We start from the raw sequence: 20,916 nt of genomic DNA on the forward strand, positions 1-20,916 counted from the left end.
TCTACCTCTACCTCTACCCCCTCCTCCAAATAGTGAAAATTCTCCATCTTGTACTTCTTCTGCCATGATAGTTTCCTCAAATTCCTCTGGCTCTTTTATTACTGGCTGATGAGAAAGAGTTTCTACCTCCTCTTCTTCTCTAGGCAATTCTACTTCTTTCACTACAATAGGCTCCCCTATGGAGGTGAAGAAGGGTTCTTCTCCTAGGTCAGATTTAGTAGATAGTGTGGGAGAATCTTCTAATTCAGTTGCTGCCCCTTGAATTCCAGGAATCCTAAGGCTGGGAGTATGAGTCTGGGATGGAGGTGTATCTTGTCTATTCCTTGAAGTAGTTGGAGTTGTAGAAATCGAAATTTTGCCCCTAGCTATAAACCTTCCCCTAGAATCTCTTGCTTTATGCATGTCATTTTTTTTTTTGTGATTTTTAATTGGGCTAATAATCCTTTTTCTGATCTTCCAGATCACACTAGGTGCAAGAAGAGAGCATACTCAAGAAATTATTAAACTAATAATTCTCTTTTATGATCCTCCATATCACACTAGGAGCAAGAGGAGAGCATAATTCAAGAAGTTACTAATTTTCCCACCTTTTTTTTGAATGTAAGAAATAGGCTACCTAGTTACACTTCCCCAGCAACAGTGCCAAAATGTTTAGTCAATTTAGTGTGTCTTAAATTGCTACTGAAGTTATCAATCCGGGAGTCGTAAACTGATGAAGTGTGGTGCGGTGTATGTGCAAGACAACCTTTTTCTCACCTCACTGTTTTTAGTTTTTATCTTGTTTTTGGGCTTTGTTCTTGTTGGTCTCCTAAAGTGTTTAATGCAAATGGAAATCCTATTCTAAGGTTTTAAGAATACTTTTAAAGATCAAGTGTGGATGTAGAATTTAAGACAAGGTTTATGCTTCTTATGGTAATTTCTAGCTTAGAACTTCAAAGATCTCAAAACATGCTTTCTACAAAATCAAAATTTTGAACTAAAATGTAAACATGCAGCTACATAAATCAAGCTAAAGATGAAGTACTGAAAATGAGGTTACTATCTCTGTTGTCCATCCTAATTACAGAATTGAAATCTAATAAACTACTGCACTCAAAACCAAAAAGTAAAGAAGCTGGAAACTAGTCACTGATTTCACCCATAATCACAATATTTCGTCAATTAACTTCTAAAACGGGGTTAAGTTAAAGACTCCGGAAATATCATCATATGGCATGAAAGAATGACATTTAAATTATCTACTTGCAAGCTAATGAAAGCAAAATCAATCACTTCACCTATAATCACAATAGCTTGCCAATTAACTTCTAAAATGGGGTTAAGCTAAAGGCTCCGGAGATATCATCATATAGCATGAAGAACTGATATCTAAATTATCTACTTGCAGACTAATGAAAGAAAAATCAAATTACTTCACCTATAATCACAAAAGCTCGCCAATTAACTTCTAAAATGGGATTAAGCTAAAGGCTTTGGAGATATCATCATATAGCATGAAGAACTGATATTTAAACTATCTAAAAGCAGTAAGCAAATCTCACTAAATAAAAGCATCAAAACTGGAATTGAAAACTAAAGTTCAGCAAAGGAAGCAAGTCTCAGATCACCACTCAATGCAAAAACTACATTAAAAAGCTCGAGCATAACCTATCCTGAAATGCATTGAATAGTGTTAGTGGAAAATATAACAATGTTGCAAAAACATGTACAGGAATAAAACGATTAGAACCATAAACAAAACATGAAAAATGTACAGCTCAAATAAGAGAAAATATGCATGAAAACTATACAAAACAAAAGAAGAACCTCAGCCACACATGGGCCCTCTGCACAACCTTGGATTAACACGCTGTCACTTCAAACCACGCTTTAAACAACCATGTGAAAAATAGAGTTTTTGTATTATGAAAACAGAGGATATGTCTCTCGGTTACAATAGCAAAATAACGCTAAAACAACAGTATCAAGACTAACTATTTGTGTTGCAAACGCTTATATTTATAGAGGAAATAGATAGCTGTATTTTAGAGAAAAAATTTCAGCAATGGACACGTGAACAGGTCAGAATCCGAAAGTTCGGCCTCTCGGTTGCCATAAACAGTAAATATATGCAAAGTGGATGTTGGATTGCGTTATGGAGATGGCCTGTAGGTGGAAAAAATGGATCCATGAGTTCAGGAACGGTTTCGGGTTTTCTTGCGCGCTGGAACAGAGTCCTAGTTGACGTAGGACTCTCTGTTGACTATCCTTTGACTGGTACCTTTCTTCATGAATTCGGCTAAGCAGATAGGACCTCGTCCATGTGTGGATCATTTCTGAGCTGCCCATGTGTTTCGTTTCTCCTACCGACACCTATAACCTACAGAACAATGGAAACAGCTGCGGAATTGCAAGTTAGTTGCGGAAAGTGGCTACATTCCGTAGTTGATAAACAAAACCTAGATCAAATAGCACGCACAATGATATAATTTGAAAATCACTCAAATTCATTCTTGAAATCAACACATAACAACTTTTGATAGCTTATGAGGCACTGACATGGGAAAATAGAAGAGAAAAGGTTTAGGAAAATGTGTAGAAGAGAGGTAATTGTTGGGCTCAACACCCAAAATATAGTTTGCAGCACCAAGATCTTTCATGTCGAATTTGGAGGACAATTGGGCCTTCAAATCCTGGATAATTTCTTTGTCATTTCCAACTAGCAACATGTCATCCACATACAAGACCAGATAAATAACATGGTCATCAATTAATTTAAAATACACACAGTGATCTGCTTTACTTCTAGTGAAGCCAAGTCCCCGTATAAATGTATCAAATTTTTGATACCACATCCTTGGTGATTGTTTTATCCCATACAGAGACTTCTTTAAATTGCATACCAGTTCTTTCTTACCCTTCACCACAAAGCCTTCAGGTTGCTTCATGTATATCTCCTCTTCCACATCCCCGTGAAGAAATGTTGTCTTCACATCCATCTGTTCTACCTCAAAATCAAAAGCAGTAGTAACAGATAAAAGTAATCTAGTAGAAGCTACCTTGGCAACAAGAGAAAAAATATCACCAAAATCAAATCCCAGCACTTGGGAATAACCTTTTGCTACCAACCGAGCTTTGTATTTCTCCACCTTTCCTTCTGCATTCGTCTTCTTCTTGAACACCCATTTGCTGCCAATGGGTTTCCTTCCAGCCAGCAACTCCACTAGATCCCAGGCCTCATTTTTGTGCAAATATGCCATTTCATCAACCATGGCCTCTTTCCAGAGTTTTCCATCCTCTGAATCTACTACTTCCTTCACATTTTTGGGATCATCATCAGTAATAGCTAAAGCAAAATTTGAACAGAAAGCATATGGACGATACCTTTTTGGCTGCCTTCTTTCTTGAACTGATCTTCTCACACTCGGAGTTTGTGGCTCTTCGTCTTCTGATTCCTCTTCTGTTGTAGAGTCTGATTCTTCCTCCTTAAGCTCAAACTCTATCTTCTCAGGTTCCTTTGGTTGGACTTCATGTTTGATAACATCTTTCACCTCTCTGAACACCACATCTCTGTTGTACACAACCTTCCTTGTTACTGGGTTCCAAAGCTTATAACCCTTTAAACCATCCTTCTACCCAATAAAGATGCACTTTTCAGATTTACTATCCAAATTGGTTCTTTTCTCCTTTGAAACATGTACATATGCATCACATCCAAATACCCTCAAAAGTGAAAGAGAGGGTTTCTTACCAGTCCATACCTCTTGTGGAGTCTTATCCTCCAATGATGATGAAGGTGATTCGTTGACCAGGTAACATGTTGTCACCACTGCCTTTGCCCATAATTCATGTCCTAACCCGGCACCACTAAGCATGCTTCTTTCCCTTTCCATCAACATCTTGTTCATTCTTTCTGCAACTCCATTTTGCTCAAATGTGTATGGAGTAGTCTTCTGTCGTGCTATACCACACTTCTTACAGAATTTTTCAAATTCATTGCTGCAAAACTCTCCACTGTTATCTTTCATCAGCACCTTTATCTTCTTCTATGTCTAGTTTTCCACCAGAGCCTTAAATTCTTTAAACCTATCAAATACTTTAGATTTATTCTTGAGGAAATATATCCATGTATTCCTTGAGAAGTCATTTACAAATGATACATACTACACAGACTTACCTAGTGATGGAAACTTCACAAGTCCAAACACATCACTGTGCACAAGCTCTAATATTTGTTTCGCCCTCTTACCACTAGAGGGGAAAATCACCCGATTCTCCTTCCCATATACACAATTTTCACAAAAATCAAAATCTAGAGAGTTATTACTCATACCTTCTACCATACCTTTACCATGAAGTATTCGAAGGCCCTTCTCTCCAATATGTCCAAGCCTTTGATGCCACAACATGGTCTTCTCTCCAGAGACCACTAGATTTTCTGCTCCACTTTCAGGAACCATAGAACTGTTGCACCCATCAACAAGAGTGCTACCTTGCAACTGTACAAAGTTCCAATCCAAACTCCCCGCATCAATACCAGTGCTCCCCGAACCATCTTTCAAGTATCCTTCTCGAACATTTTTTTTACACCTACATCATCCAACTTGCTTACAAAAATCATATTTTTAGCCAATGAGGAATATGCAGAACACCCGGAAGTTTTCTAACCCTTCCACCTTGCAACTTCAACTTTACTTTTCCACAACCAACGATTCTAGCCTTCCTATCATCCCCTAAGAAGACATCACCACCATCATATTTCTCATACTCGTAGAACCACTCTCTATGGGGAGTGAAGTGAAAGGATGCACGTGAGTCAACCATGCCTCATGATCTACATGTGTACTTGAAGAATCCAAGTACACATCCCCACCTTCAACTGAGGTGGTTTTCGCTTCTGCAAAAGGAGCATCATCAGATCCCTTTCCTTTGTCAGGAGCTTTAGATTTACAGTCCCTTTTGTAGTGCCCTTCCTTGCCGCATTTCCAACAAACCACCTTTACAGGTTTTCCTGGAGATTTAGATCTCCCTCTAGATTTAGATCTCCCACTCGATGACTTATTTTTGTTTTTGTTCTGGAACCGTCATCATACAGACAAGGCATCACCATTCTGGCTCTCCATATTTTTCCGTCTCATCTCCTCCGTCAGCAAGGATGAGACTTTCATCAAACTGCAAGGTAGTTACATTGTTACCTATTGCAATAACCAGACTATCCGATGAATCTGGTAGAGAACACAACAAACTAATGCACTTATCTTCATCTGAAATTTTAATATCAACAAACAATAACTAACTTACCACAATACTAAATGCATTCAGATGCTCTGTCACCGAGTCTCCATCTTTCATCCTTAGGTTATACAGATTTTTTCTGTAGGAACAATTTATTCACCAGAGACTTAGATTGGTACAAAGTCCCTAACTTGTCCCACAAAGCCTTCATTGTAGCTTCCCTTGATACATTCAACAATATTGAATATGAGACACACAATGGTATTGTGCTCTTTGCCTTCAAATCCAACTTCTTCCATTCTTCAACAGACACCCTCATTGGTTTAGTACACGGATCTACCACGATCCATTGATCTTTATCTACCAACAGATCCTCCATCTTGAGTTTCCATAACTCAAAACTCTGACCATTAAATTTCTCAATCTCTATCTTTCCATTGTTTCACCACCAGAATCAATCTCGTAGATCTCCTACTGAATAGGGTTTACCACAAGCCCAAGCGAAACCCCTCAGCAACAAAAGCGTCCCCTTGAAGCCAAAACAACTCTAATACCAAATGTAGGCTTTAACCCCGTATAGAAATTACCTGCATACAAATTTTAAAACATAGAAAATAAACAAATGCGAGAGCATAACAAATAAAACAAATATACACAGAGATTTTCCCTGGATCCCAAAATCAGGACTACCTTGATTTTTCATTGTGTTCCTTTCAATGTTACAATGCATATTTATACATGCCGAAGCATCCAATACCATGGACCAAAAACCATCACGTCTAAAACCATGGACCAAAAACCATCGCATCCAAAACCTTATGCGAAAACCATGCACAATACCATAGGTAGGTTTGCCCAACCTAATATAGTGTCCAAAAAAAATTTGCCTGGGGCACTGCTCCGGACCCCGTAGAGGGGGGCTACCCGCCCCCCTCAAACCCCCCAGACAGGGGGGCTACCGCCACCCCTATGACCCCCCCCCGCTGCGCAATTAGCGCAACGAAGGGGGGGCTCCCCCCCCTCCACTGCGCAATTGGCGCAACGAAGGGGGGGCTTCCCCCCCCAAACTTCGTGGGCTAGTCATGGAAAGAATATAACACAACCCAACACCACTATTGTGCTTTCATTGGAAACAACATGTCCCAAGTAATGTACCTTTGTTTGAAAGAAACTACAGTTACTAAGCTTGGCATACAATTGATGCTCTCTTAGCAATCTCAATATTGTTGTTAAGTGTTCTACATGCTCTTCCTCAGTCTTAGAATATATCAATATGTCATCAATGAATGCAATCACAAACTTGTCCAGATAAGGACACAACACATTATTTATCAAACACATGAAAGTAGATGGAACATTAGTTGGACCAAAAGGAACCTCAACAAACTCATAATGCCCATACCTGGTTCAGAAACCAGTCTTGTAGATGTCCTCTTATTTGATGCGTACCTGATGATATCCTGATCTCAAATCAATCTTTGAGGACATTGTTGCTCCCTTCAATTGGTCAAACATGTCATCGATCCGAGGCAACAAATACCTATTCTTGATCATCACCTTATTCAACTGCTTGTAATCAATACACAACCTGAGAGTACCATCCTTCTTCTTCACGAACAACATTGGTGCACCCCAAGGTGACACACTTGACCTAATGTATCCTTTTTCAAGCATTTCCTTCAACTGCAACTTCAATTCCACTATCTCTAGAGTGCTCAATTTGTAAGGTGCCTTTGATGTTGGTGTTGCCCCTGGTACCAACTCAATAGAAAAGTCCACTTCCTTGTCAAGCGGTAACTCTAAAATCTCTGTTGGAAATACATCTTGAAACTGTTGCTAATCTGGGTACCTCTTCAAGACTTCCACACCCTCAACATCCTTACCTTTATCACTGAAAGGATGCATTGCAAACAATATACACCCTTTCCTGCGACTACGCTTTTCTTGCATAATTGTAACCATTCTAATGGATGTCACCTTATTCTTACCCTGCAAGATTCTTTGTTCTCCATTGTCATCCACGCACTCAATAGCCTTTTCTTAATAATCAACCTTAGTCCTATGAAAGTATAACCAATCCATACCCATAAGCATGTTGTACGATCCCAATGGAAGCACATTCAGATGCGCTGATGTAGGCATATCGTTCATCTCAAATGCACAAGCTCTTACCCAATGATGAACTCTTTTCTTTGTACTTGTAGTGATCTAGGTGGATATTGGTGGCCACCCGCCTATTCCACCTAGACCCTCCAATCAGTTTCATATGTTTCCTTATTTATTTCATCATTTACTATTTTTAGCAGTTTTTCGGGTACTGAACTTCCGAAGCAATTTTGACCCCCTAAACGACATTTTTTTTAGGTCCATTGCAGGCTTCTTTCCATAAGCTAGGGCTTGTGACAAAACCTTTCGTACTCCAAGAGACCTTTCCAACAAGGTATCATACGCACCAGGAGCAAAGAAATAAGGTCCCTCGGTACACTCCTTTCCTAAATCCCATTCTTCTCTTTATTCAAATCTAGTTCCAAATCCAGCTCATTATTCCAGTGACCCATAAGATAATATGACCAAGTTACGACCCCGGGAAGTTGGCTACCTAACTAACCCCAACAGGGCCCACAAAATGTTGGTGTTACATCTCCTGGGGTTAGGGTTTTGGCTATTTAGGGTTTTCTCATGTTTTTCAATAATAAATAAGCCCTTGAGCCTCATTCTAACACAGTTCAGTTGGCATGTAGCCGCCCCATCTCTTCTCATAGATAAGTTACCATCGCCTGAGCTATCTTATTTCCATTCTGTTTGTAAGCATAATTCAGTATTTTTCTATTAATGAAAATAAGTGTTTTTATGTTGCATCTCTGTATTTATGATTATATTTGTAATTTTTGTGTTCCTATTTAAGTTCAAATCATGTAGCCAACTGCACCAACCAAGAATCTGCATGCACTTCTTTTCTCAAGCCACACTTATCCACCAGGTCAGGGTTAACATAACTATAATTAGATCCAGGGTCAATCAAAATAACAACAACTCGATCACAAAGCTTACCTTCCATCTCAATAATGAATGCCTGGTGATCCGCCTGCCTATCATCCAATGCCGCATAAATCCGAGGAATGCTCTGCCCAACATCCCCAACTGTCTATGCCTCGTGAGCACTATAGATCTAAGGCCTACCACCATGATATAACAAACAATCATTGTTGAGATGCTCCTTGCCACATATCCAACACTACAACCATCTCCTACAATCACTTCTATTCTGTTGCTCTCCAGGCTGAGGTCCGTGTCCCTTATCTACTACATTAAACTTCTTGTAAGGAGCAACATTCTCTTTCTCACTTGCATCTTGAGGTCTTGTTCACTTCAGTATTAATTCACCTTTAATCTTGTCATTCCCTTTCCAACCCTACTTAGACTCAGTGTTACGCTTCGATTACTTATAACAATGTTTTATTTTTCCAGTGACTTCCTCCAGCGACCGAGGCTCATCATACTCATGTTGATCCTTAAATGCTAATGGTAATCCACTAAAAAATCAATGAAAATTAATTTTCTCATCCTTAATATAGGACACATATCTCAACAACTCGAGGAACTTAGTCATGTACTCCTCATCTATCATCGATCCTATCTTCAGCTCATAGAACTCCTTGGCCTTATTGTCATAGTACCTCTCTGACAAGTACTTCTTCCTGAGAGTCTCTTGAATTCATGCCAACTAGACTCCTTTGTCCTGATGTCTTTGACCCGCTTCACATCTTCCCACCAAATGTATGCTTTCCCTTTCAGATTGAAAATAACTATCCTAACCTTCATGTTCTCTGTGTATTCATGCAACTCAAAGAACTTCTTCATCCCAAGTAACCATGCCTCTACATCTTTTGGTTTATTCAACTCTCCATCAAATGTAGGTGGCTTAGATTTCTTGAACTCATCTGAGAAATATCCCCTATCACTCCTCCTATAAGGATGATAGTGATGATGACCATGATACCTATTTGAACCATAACTACAGTAGAATCCATGTCCACTGCCTCTCCCATCAGGTGTATCCAAGAATCTGCCATCTCTATCCAACCTGTGTCCACCATGAGACTTGCTCTCATATGCCCCATTAGTCGTGTCCTCCTGTCCATAACTGATCTGTGGTTGTCCATGTCTCTGCAAGTCTGACAAACTCTAAAGGATAAATGCATTGACCTCTGCTTGTTTCCCCTATGCCCTGGCAAGTCTCTCTTGTGACTAAATGATTTTTTCATTTTCTTCTTTGCAACTTCTTCTCTCATCCTTCAAACTCCTCAAAGTGTCTGCTATGTCTAGAGAATACTCATCTCTTGGCTGCTCATTTATGGTTTTGTCATTATCTTCTTTGCAACTTCTTATTTCAGCCTTCAAACTTCTCAAAGTGTCTGCTATTTCTAAAGAATACTCATGTCTTGGCTGCTCATTTGATCTATAAGGGGAGACTCATGAACTATAATCCACCATTTTTCTAGTCATCTTTGATCTTCTTCTTCCTGCAAAGATACCATGTTAGATAAACCAAATACAAACATAATCAACATACCTCAGTGAAGTTTAGGGGAGGCTATCTCGTCTGCAAAATTATTCCATATTAGCACAATACATGTATATAAATAATCACATCAAGATATCGACATCATCTCAATCATCATCCCAGTTACCATGCATGATGTCACAAACTATAACACAATCTAGATACCATGCATGAATAACAATAACCACATATAAAATTGGCATGCATGCATGACAAACACATTCTGGCCATTCAATCCAAGTATTGAACCATGCTATGATACCAATCTGTAACCCACCCCTCCCACATTTACCCACTTTCACTAGTCTGTCGGGTAAACATGAGACAAAGAGATACTATGGCATGAACAATCCTCCTATGTCCCATTAAGGAAGTGAGGTTGACAACTGACAACCAACAGACATATCAACACATCCTATAGGGTTGCAGGTCACTCAGAGGCTAAGAAACCACCCCAAGTGGCCAAATCCTGAGTTTGACCACCTTTTACTTGTCCTGAGCCCTCAACCACTCCCACAACAAGGCATCCATGCAGTTGGGAGTCTTCATCCATATGCATAAGCCTGCATCCTGTTGTAGCAGCTACAACCACCCTCCAAAATTTTGCCTTAACCTGTTTTGGAGCCTCCCTACCAACCTTACACAACACCTTGCCTTGCTTTGTCAAGTCCTCAAGCTTCAATGTCTTTCTTGCACAAAGGCATCCTGTTGATCACAATTTTATCCTTTCCCTTCACAGGCTACTCACTCGGACTTGGTCCAACTGCAGGCTGAGCAAATTCCCTTTGAAAATTGCGCAACCAACCTTCCCTCCAGAAATCCTGTCTGGTAGCCTGCTGGGCTCCAGGATTACGCAATCCTGCCAATCAATACTCCCAGCAGGATTTGTACAAATTTCCCCAACATGGCTGCTCAACCCAGAATTTGTGCAAATCTGGGCAACGGTCAGCTACTTTGCCCAAAAACTGCACAAATCTCTTGTGCAGTCAGCCCAACTCCCAACCAGAAATGCGCATTTCCTTCAAGTAGTTGAACAACTTCTTGCATGTGTATTCGAGTTGACCGGTTCCCTCCGGGACCGAGAAAAACAGACTTGCATGCATAGGCTGCTTCTCCTAAGGTAACATGCAAAGGCATCCCTTGTATCAGAGATCTATGTTTAACAGTTGGAGGTTACATGCAAGGAGCAATTCAGAAACATCCCACAAAGTGTCGCTTCCCCTAGATTTGTGGCATGCACGTCACAACCTCGATGTTATCAAAACTCATCAATAAGACGCTACAGAGCTCATTCCTCACATCGACCTTGCAACTCTAACATTCCACATCACATCTAGGAACAATCGGCACATTCAACTCAACTGTTTTGGGGTAAGCTGGCTTCCCATGCCTTGTGCTGCATTTTTGTCGCTTTTTGTGTTTTCACTTGTATGAGTATTGTTTGCTTGATTTCTTTGAACGCTTGCTGCCATTTACATGTATATTAGCTTGTCCTAGCACCATTCCAATTTTTGTTGACATATCACTACTATCACATGCATGAAACTGTTTTTCACGAATGGTTGCCTACTGGGAAACTCGTCACCCACATGCATGTTGTTCCGTTTTCTGAATATGTCATTCGCTGTTGGCATGCATAATCATTCACTTATGCTTACACTCACTATCACCATGCTTTTGCACTTACATTCACTTTTAGTTGCCCGTCGTTGAGTCTAGGCAACCTTGGCCCAGACTCTGCCTCACCAAGACAACAATGCGCAATCCTGAGAGAGAAAGCTCTGCCTTCCTCTCCAGAAATGCACATTTTTTCCCAACAGTTGTTCCCAAGCCTATTTTGTGCAATCCTAAGGGAGAGTGACTGTTGGCCAAGAAAATTGCGCAACATAGTCACTAAGCCTGCAACCATTGCCAGCTGAGATTGCGCATTGCGCAATCCCAGCAGTGAGCAGCCAACAGCCAGACTGGAATGTGCATTGCACAGTTCCAGTAGTTGGTTAGTCTCCCAGCAACCCAAACTGTGGCTTGTGTAGTCTTGGTAGTCGGTCTCCCGACCTCCCGGCCGAAATTGCGCAACCTTCATGATCATTCACCCAGGTATGTTGCAAGTCAGTTCTCATGTTCATTTTTGTTTTAGACTGACAGATTGCTTGCCATGAGTGTTTCCATGTCTCCAGGTATCACAGGTGTTCATCTGCCTCTCACCAGTACAGGTACAATGGTTTCCAGGAGAGTAGAGACGAATACACTGTTCAGAGCACGCTTGGGAATGCAGTCGATCAAGTGTCCGTGGACTTGCCTACCCATGAAGACATCAAGTTGTTCATAGATAAGGACATTAAGGTATGACAACAATAGCATCACAACGAGCAACATCATGAACAATAGTTGAAGACGTCATACCAAATGCAACGAATGGAAGAGGAGGGTTGTTGACAACACGGAGGCAGAACAAGGTTGCAAGCTCAAGCAGATCCATTGATGATGAAAGCAACTTTGGAGACTCGGGTGGTGAGGTGACGGCATGAAATGAAGATCGCACAAGGACAGACAATGGAACAAAGAAGGAGTTGCATATGTTGAAGCAACAACTCAAGAAGGACATGAAGCTGCATAGACAGACGAATGATTTGCAAGAAGAACATGAACAACAGTGGGCACAACATGCACTCACGAATGAAACTGCGCCCGTACAAGTTAAAGATCCATCCCAGCAGCTAACACGGAGCAGACATGGTGAGCAATGTTGTTGATTGCATGCAAGGGATTCAGTAGCATGCATGTCGTTGAGCACACACATGCAATCCAACCCATTCAACACACTCACCAAGGCGAAGACACGAAGCGAGTCCAACTAGGGTTGAACATGTACTTTGGCAAGTTGATGTGTATGACCACCAAAACACACTTGAAGATAAGCACGGACACTATGCATCAATGTGTTGTCAGTTCAGCGGCACCCAAGAAGACCATGTGCATGTTAGCAGACGAGTTAGATGAAGGAGCTGAACCAATGCATTGGTTGCAACGGAGGCAAAAGTTCACTTCAGCAATATTTCACCATGAGGTGCATGCACACCATCACGAATGACCAAGCTTGGCATCAACTCACCACCTTCACCATCAAAAGCATGTCAAAGAGTTGGTCTCATCATAGTGGACCAAGTGTCAGTGATGTCTTGCAAGGCTTGCTCAAGCCATGTTGTCTCACATGAGTACATGTGCATTATAATGTTGAGTCATGTCAAGTGTAAGTCAAGTGTCAATAGTTGGATGTAACAGTCATAGAGTAGGTGAAGAGTCATTAGGGTAGTTGAACTGCCACAAAGGGGAATGTCAAGGGTCACCCCACCCTTTGCTATAAATAGTCCCTCATAACTAATTGTATGGGCTTTTGGTCAACCAAGCTTCTGATAAGACTATCTTGGAAAGAGCTTGGACAATATTGTAACGTGCCTTAGCTTCTCCACTCCATGAAGCTAGTTCATCTCTTTGGAGGAGCAGGCGGATGTGGATGTAACGTTCCATTGTTGGGGTTAGCAGGTTTACATGGATGTATTGTATGATTGTGACTTACACTTCTTTATATAATAAGAGCCAACACATTTTCATGCATATGTTGTTTTTGTAGTTGGACTGCTCCGGTTTCCTTAATGGTATATGTTGTTTAAATTACGTATATGTGTATGAATTGATTCATATGCAATTATATAAATCTTATTGCAAATGTGTTGTATACGCTGTTAATGTTGTTATGCTTGTGTTGACTGCTCTGCCGGACATCAGACAGACCTTTCACGTGAACCTTGTTGTAACAATCATTACACTCGTTCGGACTGATCTGTGAGTGTTGTACGTGTTATCTTACCTTGTATGATGTGGCTGTCACATTTGAGTGGACTGCTCCGCCGAAATTTGTGTACGTCCTTTTGTGTTGTGTGTTCCTAGCCGAGTTGGGACTGGTCCCTTTCAACCTGGAACTCACCTTCACCCTCATCTCACCCCCTATGTGTTAGAACCTCTTATACACCTCCCTTGATTCACTGCATTAGTCACACCCTTGCTAGTGACAGAGTTATCTTACTTGCCTCTATGCGACATCGTGGTCAAGGCATTACCTTACGGCCCACTGCTCGGACTCCTACACCAAACGGTCTGAGGTCTAATTGGGACTTCTTACCAAGGAGATCCCCTTGACATGTTGGTGGGTCCAACACTGTCAACATATCTATATATAGACATCATCTCAATCATCATCCCAGTTACCATGCATGATGTCACAAACTATAACACAATCTAGATACCATGCATGAATAACAATAACCACATATAAAATTGGCATGCATGCATGACAAACACATTCTGGCCATTCAATCCAAGTATTGAACCATGCTATGATACCAATCTGTAACCCACCCCTCCCACATTTACCCACTTTCACTAGTCTGTCGGGTAAACATGAGACAAAGAGATACTATGACATGACCCAACCTCCTAGGTCCCATTAAGGAAGTGAGGTTGACAACTGACAACCAACAGACATATCAACACATCCTATAGGGTTGCAGGTCACTCAGAGGCTAAGAAACCACCCCAAGTGGCCAAATCTTGAGTTTGATTGCCTTTTACTTGTCTTGAGCCCTCAACCGCTCCCACAACAAGGCATCCATGCAGTTGGGAGTCTTCATCTGCATGCATAAGCCTGCATCCGAACAGTTGTCGCCCAAAATGTCAAGCTTAGAGCATGCGGTCCCGGATTCTAAGCCTAATTTCCAGGTTAGCCTCCAAACCACTATCCTATAACTCAGTGAGGCTTTCCAGAATAATTTCTAACATGGTGACAATGCCATTCAATCAAACTTGAGTCAAAACCTTGACCTATCCAAGCCTAACCATGACAGTCATTTCATCAAACATATTGAGAACATGTAATCTATAGGTCATGAATGCGTATCTGAACATAGGAGTTTGGTACTTATCTGAGAATCATGAATAAGGTCTAATGCCCTATCATAATAGTTATCATAACATTTGTTAACTCATGCATTCATTAACCATTCATCAATAAATCAAACATATCAAGAGCCATAACTAGAACCTGTTATGAAACCATGCTTATAAATAGCATATAACCGGAATATTACTCATGATAGAACAACCATCAAAGCCACATAATAGCAAGTACAAATACTCATGAAATACAAGAAGATTTTTTTTTATTAACATATGCAAAAGCCAACCAAGTCAGGGACTTCCACGTAGCACTCGACCATAGATTGGGTTGAACCAAATCTTTCTTTTAGCAAATCACCCTCGTTGCATATTCCAAGCATGAATGTGGGACTCAAGACAAAAACAACCAAGGCTTCCTGGAGATTAAACCACCTCCACCCTCAGGCTTTCCTGTAATCTCGCCAAAACTGGTCAAGGGATTCCTAGGCCCAACGAGCACATAAACAACCAGGCTTTACCACAATCTCGTCAAAACCGGTAAAGGGATCACTAGGCCCAAAACAAGCTTGGATGTCTCAGAATTTATTCACCAATACCTTGAGAAATTTTCCCGTCTCCACACTCAGGCTTTACTACAATCCTTCCAAAACCAGTCAAGGGATTCCCAGGCCCTTGGAAATTTTCCTGAGACCACTTCACCCGGTTCCAAAACCATTCGACAATCAAAAGCTCAACCAAATGAAAGGACCCCATGACACCATGGCTATTCAAAAATGGCAAGGCAAGGCTGAAACCATTGTCACACTTCGCAAAACCCATGCAAATGACAGCAAGAGAACCAAATACACACATGCATGTACCATGCATTCACAAACCAACTAGGAAATCACACATGCAACCTGTTACCCGCAAGTATTCTTGTTGCTTGATCCAACTTTTCTTTTCTTGATTCTTGCTTTCCTTTTCTTTCTTGTCCTTCCTTTGCTTTCCATTCTCCAATGCTAGAGGGCTCCAAGAATGCTATAAGTGTGCAAGAGTATGAGAGAGAGAATAGAGAGAGAGCTCCAAGCTAAGATAGACAAAAAGGTTGTGAACTGATCCTCAGAAGCCTTTTTATTCTTGAGGCTTATATTTTCTTCAATTTCCTTTATTTTTCCTTCAATTCTCCTCACATGCAATCATGTGACCTTTCACCTTCCTTTTCTCCTATTTTACTTTATTTTTATCAATAAAATGCTAAATAGTGTCTCTTTTCCTTTTCAAAGCCTTTGACAATTTCCCTTAGCCATAATAAACCAAATGAACACCCACTAGGATGTTTTTTCCCAGCATTCAACTTGGAATACATGTCCCATGACCTTGGTCTTATTTTGGCCTTTATTAACTTTATTACATGAACTTTTGACCCAAGGTTGTTACAACCCTTTTCCTCTCCGATGACGGGTTGGTATTTTCTTTTGGATGGATGGCTTTTGGAAGTTTGGGATTTGTAAATAGAGTTATTATGCACAAAGTTGTAAGTTTACAAGTGCTTGACACACTAAAGGGTTATTATGTTTCTCAAGTAAGCATAGGGTTGTATAACACAATTGTGGTTACAAACAAGGGTTGGTTTTTGGTTTTGGAGACAATGAGAGGGCACAACTTGGGCAAGGTTCCTTGAGGTAATGCCTGGAATCAAGATAAGAGGCTAAGAAAAGTCACTTATGCTCAATCATAATAGACCATATCCATTTGCATTGCTTCGTACACAACTTGGCCTAGAGTTGACAATGATAATTGACCAATTTATGATTTCGTGATTGGTGAGAAAGTTCTTGCCACCTTGAATCAGACAACCTGTTGGATTCAAATGTCCTTAGGAAGCACAAAGTCATGGGGAGCAATCCTCAGTGTCAGAAAAATAGGAACACTAGTCAAGAAGTGTTTAAAATATGCAAATAGGAGGAGCATCCTTTGTTATCGATGCCAAAGGGGGAGAAAATGCAGTCGGGGGGAGTAGCTAACACAAAGTGTGGAGAGAATGAAGATAGGTGAAACAAGTGTCAAAATAATGCCATCAATAATAAATGGGGATATTGTTGAAAATGGTTGTTATTTATTTTAAACACTATCCAAATGAAAGAGAAAGATACTTAGTCAAAGAACATATTTTGAGAACTTTCCAATGATATATGTTACACCTTCTAAATCCTCATGGTTGAAGAAAAATGATTTTTTGAATATTCATTATACATCTTGCGAGTCGCATAAGTCAACCCAACCAATGGGCAAGTCAGCCTAGCCAGTGAACAGGTCGACCCCAGGACAAATTGGCCCCTAAAAAGGTGATGTCAAACACTATAAATATGCCACTCATGTGGCTCATTTAAGGCAACCAATTTTGTGTTTGCGTGAGAAATAAGGTATGAAATAGACCACCAAAGATTTGGGTTAAAGAATTATTATAAAGAAGGTTGAGTTTGAGGAGCAACAAGTAGACTGACCTAGAGAAAGGATGTCGAGCTAGGAGAACAAGGGACAAGGTTGAGCTAGGAGAACAGGGATTAGCCAAGAGAATAGGGCCCAAATGAGTTGAGACAGGGCCGAGTTGAGGAAGACTACCAAGGTAAATTGTTTGTTTTATTATATGATTTTATCCCATCTGGTATTGGAGGGGGTTGAGTTCTTCTTATTTAGACCACAAGCCTGTAGGGAACCTTGAAATGAAGTGACAACATATTTGTAATGGCTATCTAAGTGCTAGAACATCAAGGAAAAAGGTATAGTGTGGGTACAAGCTTCCAGGAGGGGAAATCTTCTTTTGAACGTACAATAAGCCTAAATATTGACAACGATCGACAAAGTATTTGTTGAAGAATGTAACTAGGTTCGGTCTTCATAAATTGTACTTGAGTCAAAATGTAATATATTTGTCAAAATGAATTTTATTATTAATTGAATTGACTTGTTAAAGCATGGGTTTCATGCTTGGGTCAATTATTATAGGTCAAGCCTCCATTGTAGGCTTTAAGATTGTTTACTTGAGTCAAAAGTCAAAGTTTGTTTGGTCAAAGTCTCCTTGTTGTTGGCCTCATCATCAAGTCGACTTCCCTTAATGAACTAAAATTGGCCTAATATAGAGACACATATGTTCAAGAAACTCATGTCAGCTTATTTACTATGGAGAACAAATATAAATAGGAGGGTATACCTCGCTCCACTGGTCAGATTGACATATCGCATAAATCTAAAAAGAAATGTTCGGTGGAACACAATGAAGGAGCTCAATTTAGTTGCAGAGATGAACTTGTGATACAAGTGCAGAAATCACAGAAGAAAGGTTCGGTATTTCAAAGATGAAGTTTGGTGTAATCACAGTGAGATAGTGTAGATATTTTAGAGAAAGTTTCAGTGGAATAAAGGTACATAACTTCGACATACCTCATTGAAATTTTTTGGATATTACAGAGATGACTATTCAATGAACCTCAGTAATGGAGTCCAAAATTACAACAAAGTTTTGATGTATTACAGTAAGGAGACTCAGAACATTACAGGACTGACATCAGAGTTTGGGGCAGTCACCACAACACTGAAGGCAACATACATTACAATGTTGGTCATCATATGTTACAGTGTTGGTCGTCATTGTTGGTCATCATATATCACAGTGTTGGTCACTACAAGTATATGGATATATTTATAGGAAATTTATAAAGGGTTACCTCATTGTTGCAAGGAGGACGTGTTGAGTACACATTGGAGGATGAAATACTACTTACAAGACTAAGAGCCAAGGTTGACTTGATGTAGGGAGTCCCTAGTCTAGGTTGTGAGGGCCTTGGTCGTCTCATCCTGTTTTGAATCTACTGAAGAAAGAATTTTGACTCGGTTTTACCCTAGAGTGGGGTTTTTCCCTCGATGTGTGCCTACACCTTGTGTCCTCTTCTATTTGTTGCTTGGCATTAGTCTTGATGATAAGAAAATATAAATCAAAATAAAGAATAATAATAAAGAAAATATCACAAAATAATGTCATAATAAGATAAATCAATTAACTTGCCACACTTTGGATTTCTCAACATGGTATCAGAGCTAAGGTCATGATCAAAGGCAGCTTGAAGATTACTTATGCATCTTTGAAATATTCTCAGTGAAAGGTTCATAGCTTAAGGACATCTCTAGGCTTATAGAATTAAGATTACAGAGAGCTAGTTCAGTCTTTTCAAGACACCTTGAAGAAGAAGGAGGATTTCAGTATATCTCAAAGAGACAGAGAGCAAAAAAAAATTTACAGTGAAAAAGTCAAATCATTTCAGAGAGAAAGGTTATATGATCTCGCAGTCTAGAATAAATGTAACTTTGCTCCATAGGATAGTGATATAATCCACAGAAACAAGTGAAGTCTAGACCAAATTTCAGTGAGGAATTTGTAACAAGTGTAGTGATGAACTCGAGACATCTAGTATCACAAGTATAAGGTAAGTACTATCCTCAACAAGACAGTTCAAATCAGTTTCGGTGAAAATCACAAGGAGACAAGTTCGATCATTGAGTACATATAATCTCATAAGTAAAATGAGGATTACAATGTGATGTAAGCTACAATGAGACAACTTGATCACTTCAGAAATTGGGTTCATAGTTTTTTGGTGAAGTCATAGTCACAGTCATGACTTCGCTATAGATTTCAGAAGAAGGATTCAGGATCAGTGATATGTTTATAGTTGAAGCACTAAGTGCTGAAGCAATGATAAGGTCAAAGTAGCAAAAAAGTATATTCTATCTTCCACTCGTTGAAGGAATGGAACTTGGTACAACTGCCTATGAAGATCTATCAAGTACAAGCATAAGGAACCAACTTAAGGAAATCAAGTAAGTATTTTGTACTCAACAAGATGCACTTGCAATAAGTCTAATGAGCTATCTAATGAGAGGTACGTAAATACAAGGTATGCTTTTAGATTTGTAATATATTTAATCTTAGATGGTCCTAGTTTATAGTTAGTCTAGGGTAAAAAGAATGTAATCCCTAGATAACATATAAGAACCTTAATCCTAATAAGTAATCTAGGATGTGTAGCAAAAGCCCTAATATTGATTGGAAGAAGGAATAACTTGATTTTCAATATCATAGGATTCCATCCTCCATGATTAGGTAGAATATCTAACTTGAGAAATTAAATCATGTTCTTGGTACCACATGTTTTGCTTGTAAGTATGTATTACATGTATAAAAGATCATGGCTCAATACAAAGAAGACACTTTAAGGAATCCTTCAAAGGTTTGTCAATCTCCAGGTATGTCGTAGACTATACACCTTATAAAAACTCTCTTAATATAAAAGGTATGTTCATCTTATTTTTGTAATTTTCATTACATTACTAACATCGTTATGTCTAGTTGTCTTGAATCATAAATATTCTTGTCGAGGGTGATTCATCGCTAAGTAAATTTACCCTCCTTACATTCTTGATAGTTCTTACAGAACCCTAGACAGGTTCTCTGGAAACCCTAACTTAAGGGTATGCTAATGTTAATGTGTGAAACTCTAGCCTGCTTAGGGTTATTGGAAATGTTATTTCATGTTTTTGATGATAATGTCATGTTTGGGGTTTGGCATGATCATGAAAACCCTAACTTGTTAGGGTTGAATAATGTTGTCTGAAATTCTAAACCTTTAATGGTTTTGGTAATGTAGGGTTTGATTTGTTATGTTATGAAACCCTAGATCTTTAGGGTTTGGTTGGGTCTATAAGCAAAACCCTTGTTATGTAAGGTCCTAGGAATGAAACCCTAGGTATATGTCCATTGGTTGAATCCCTAGCCTAGTCTAGGTCAGTATATGTCTAATGTATTGTCTGACATATGATGTGCTTATTCCTGATAATGAATTCCTAGACATGTGTGCTTGACCTAATTATTAATGGTCATATGTCCTAGGGTTTCAAAACAAGCCCTAGTCAAAGTTTGATATTCTAAGATGATGATGTTTGGGAAATCTAGGGTTTTGCAACTAAACCCTAGTAGTAGTTAAATTCTCTAGTATGTGTGATATGACAATCTGGAATCTATGAATTTATATAGTGATTATTGAGATTGTGTAAATGATAAATCTAGGGTGTACATCAAACCCTAGTAGAAGCTAGTTATGTTGTTGATTAAGTTGTGATCATTGTTTAAGCTCATGTGTGAAATCTAG

At 39.6% G+C, this 20,916-nt stretch overlaps 1 pseudogene; it reads left to right on the forward strand.

Annotated features, from left to right (window-relative positions):
• LOC149216382 (ultraviolet-B receptor UVR8-like) overlaps positions 1–16,417 on the forward strand; it is a 49,424-nt pseudogene extending 33,007 nt beyond the window's left edge.
• The last annotated feature ends 4,499 nt before the right edge of the window (positions 16,418–20,916 follow it).

The sequence above is a fragment of the Pinus tabuliformis genome, chromosome 1_1 (assembly GCF_031772625.1).
Source record: "Pinus tabuliformis cultivar Carrire ecotype Pingquan chromosome 1_1, CPIR1, whole genome shotgun sequence".
Classification (NCBI taxonomy): domain Eukaryota; kingdom Viridiplantae; phylum Streptophyta; class Pinopsida; order Pinales; family Pinaceae; genus Pinus; species Pinus tabuliformis.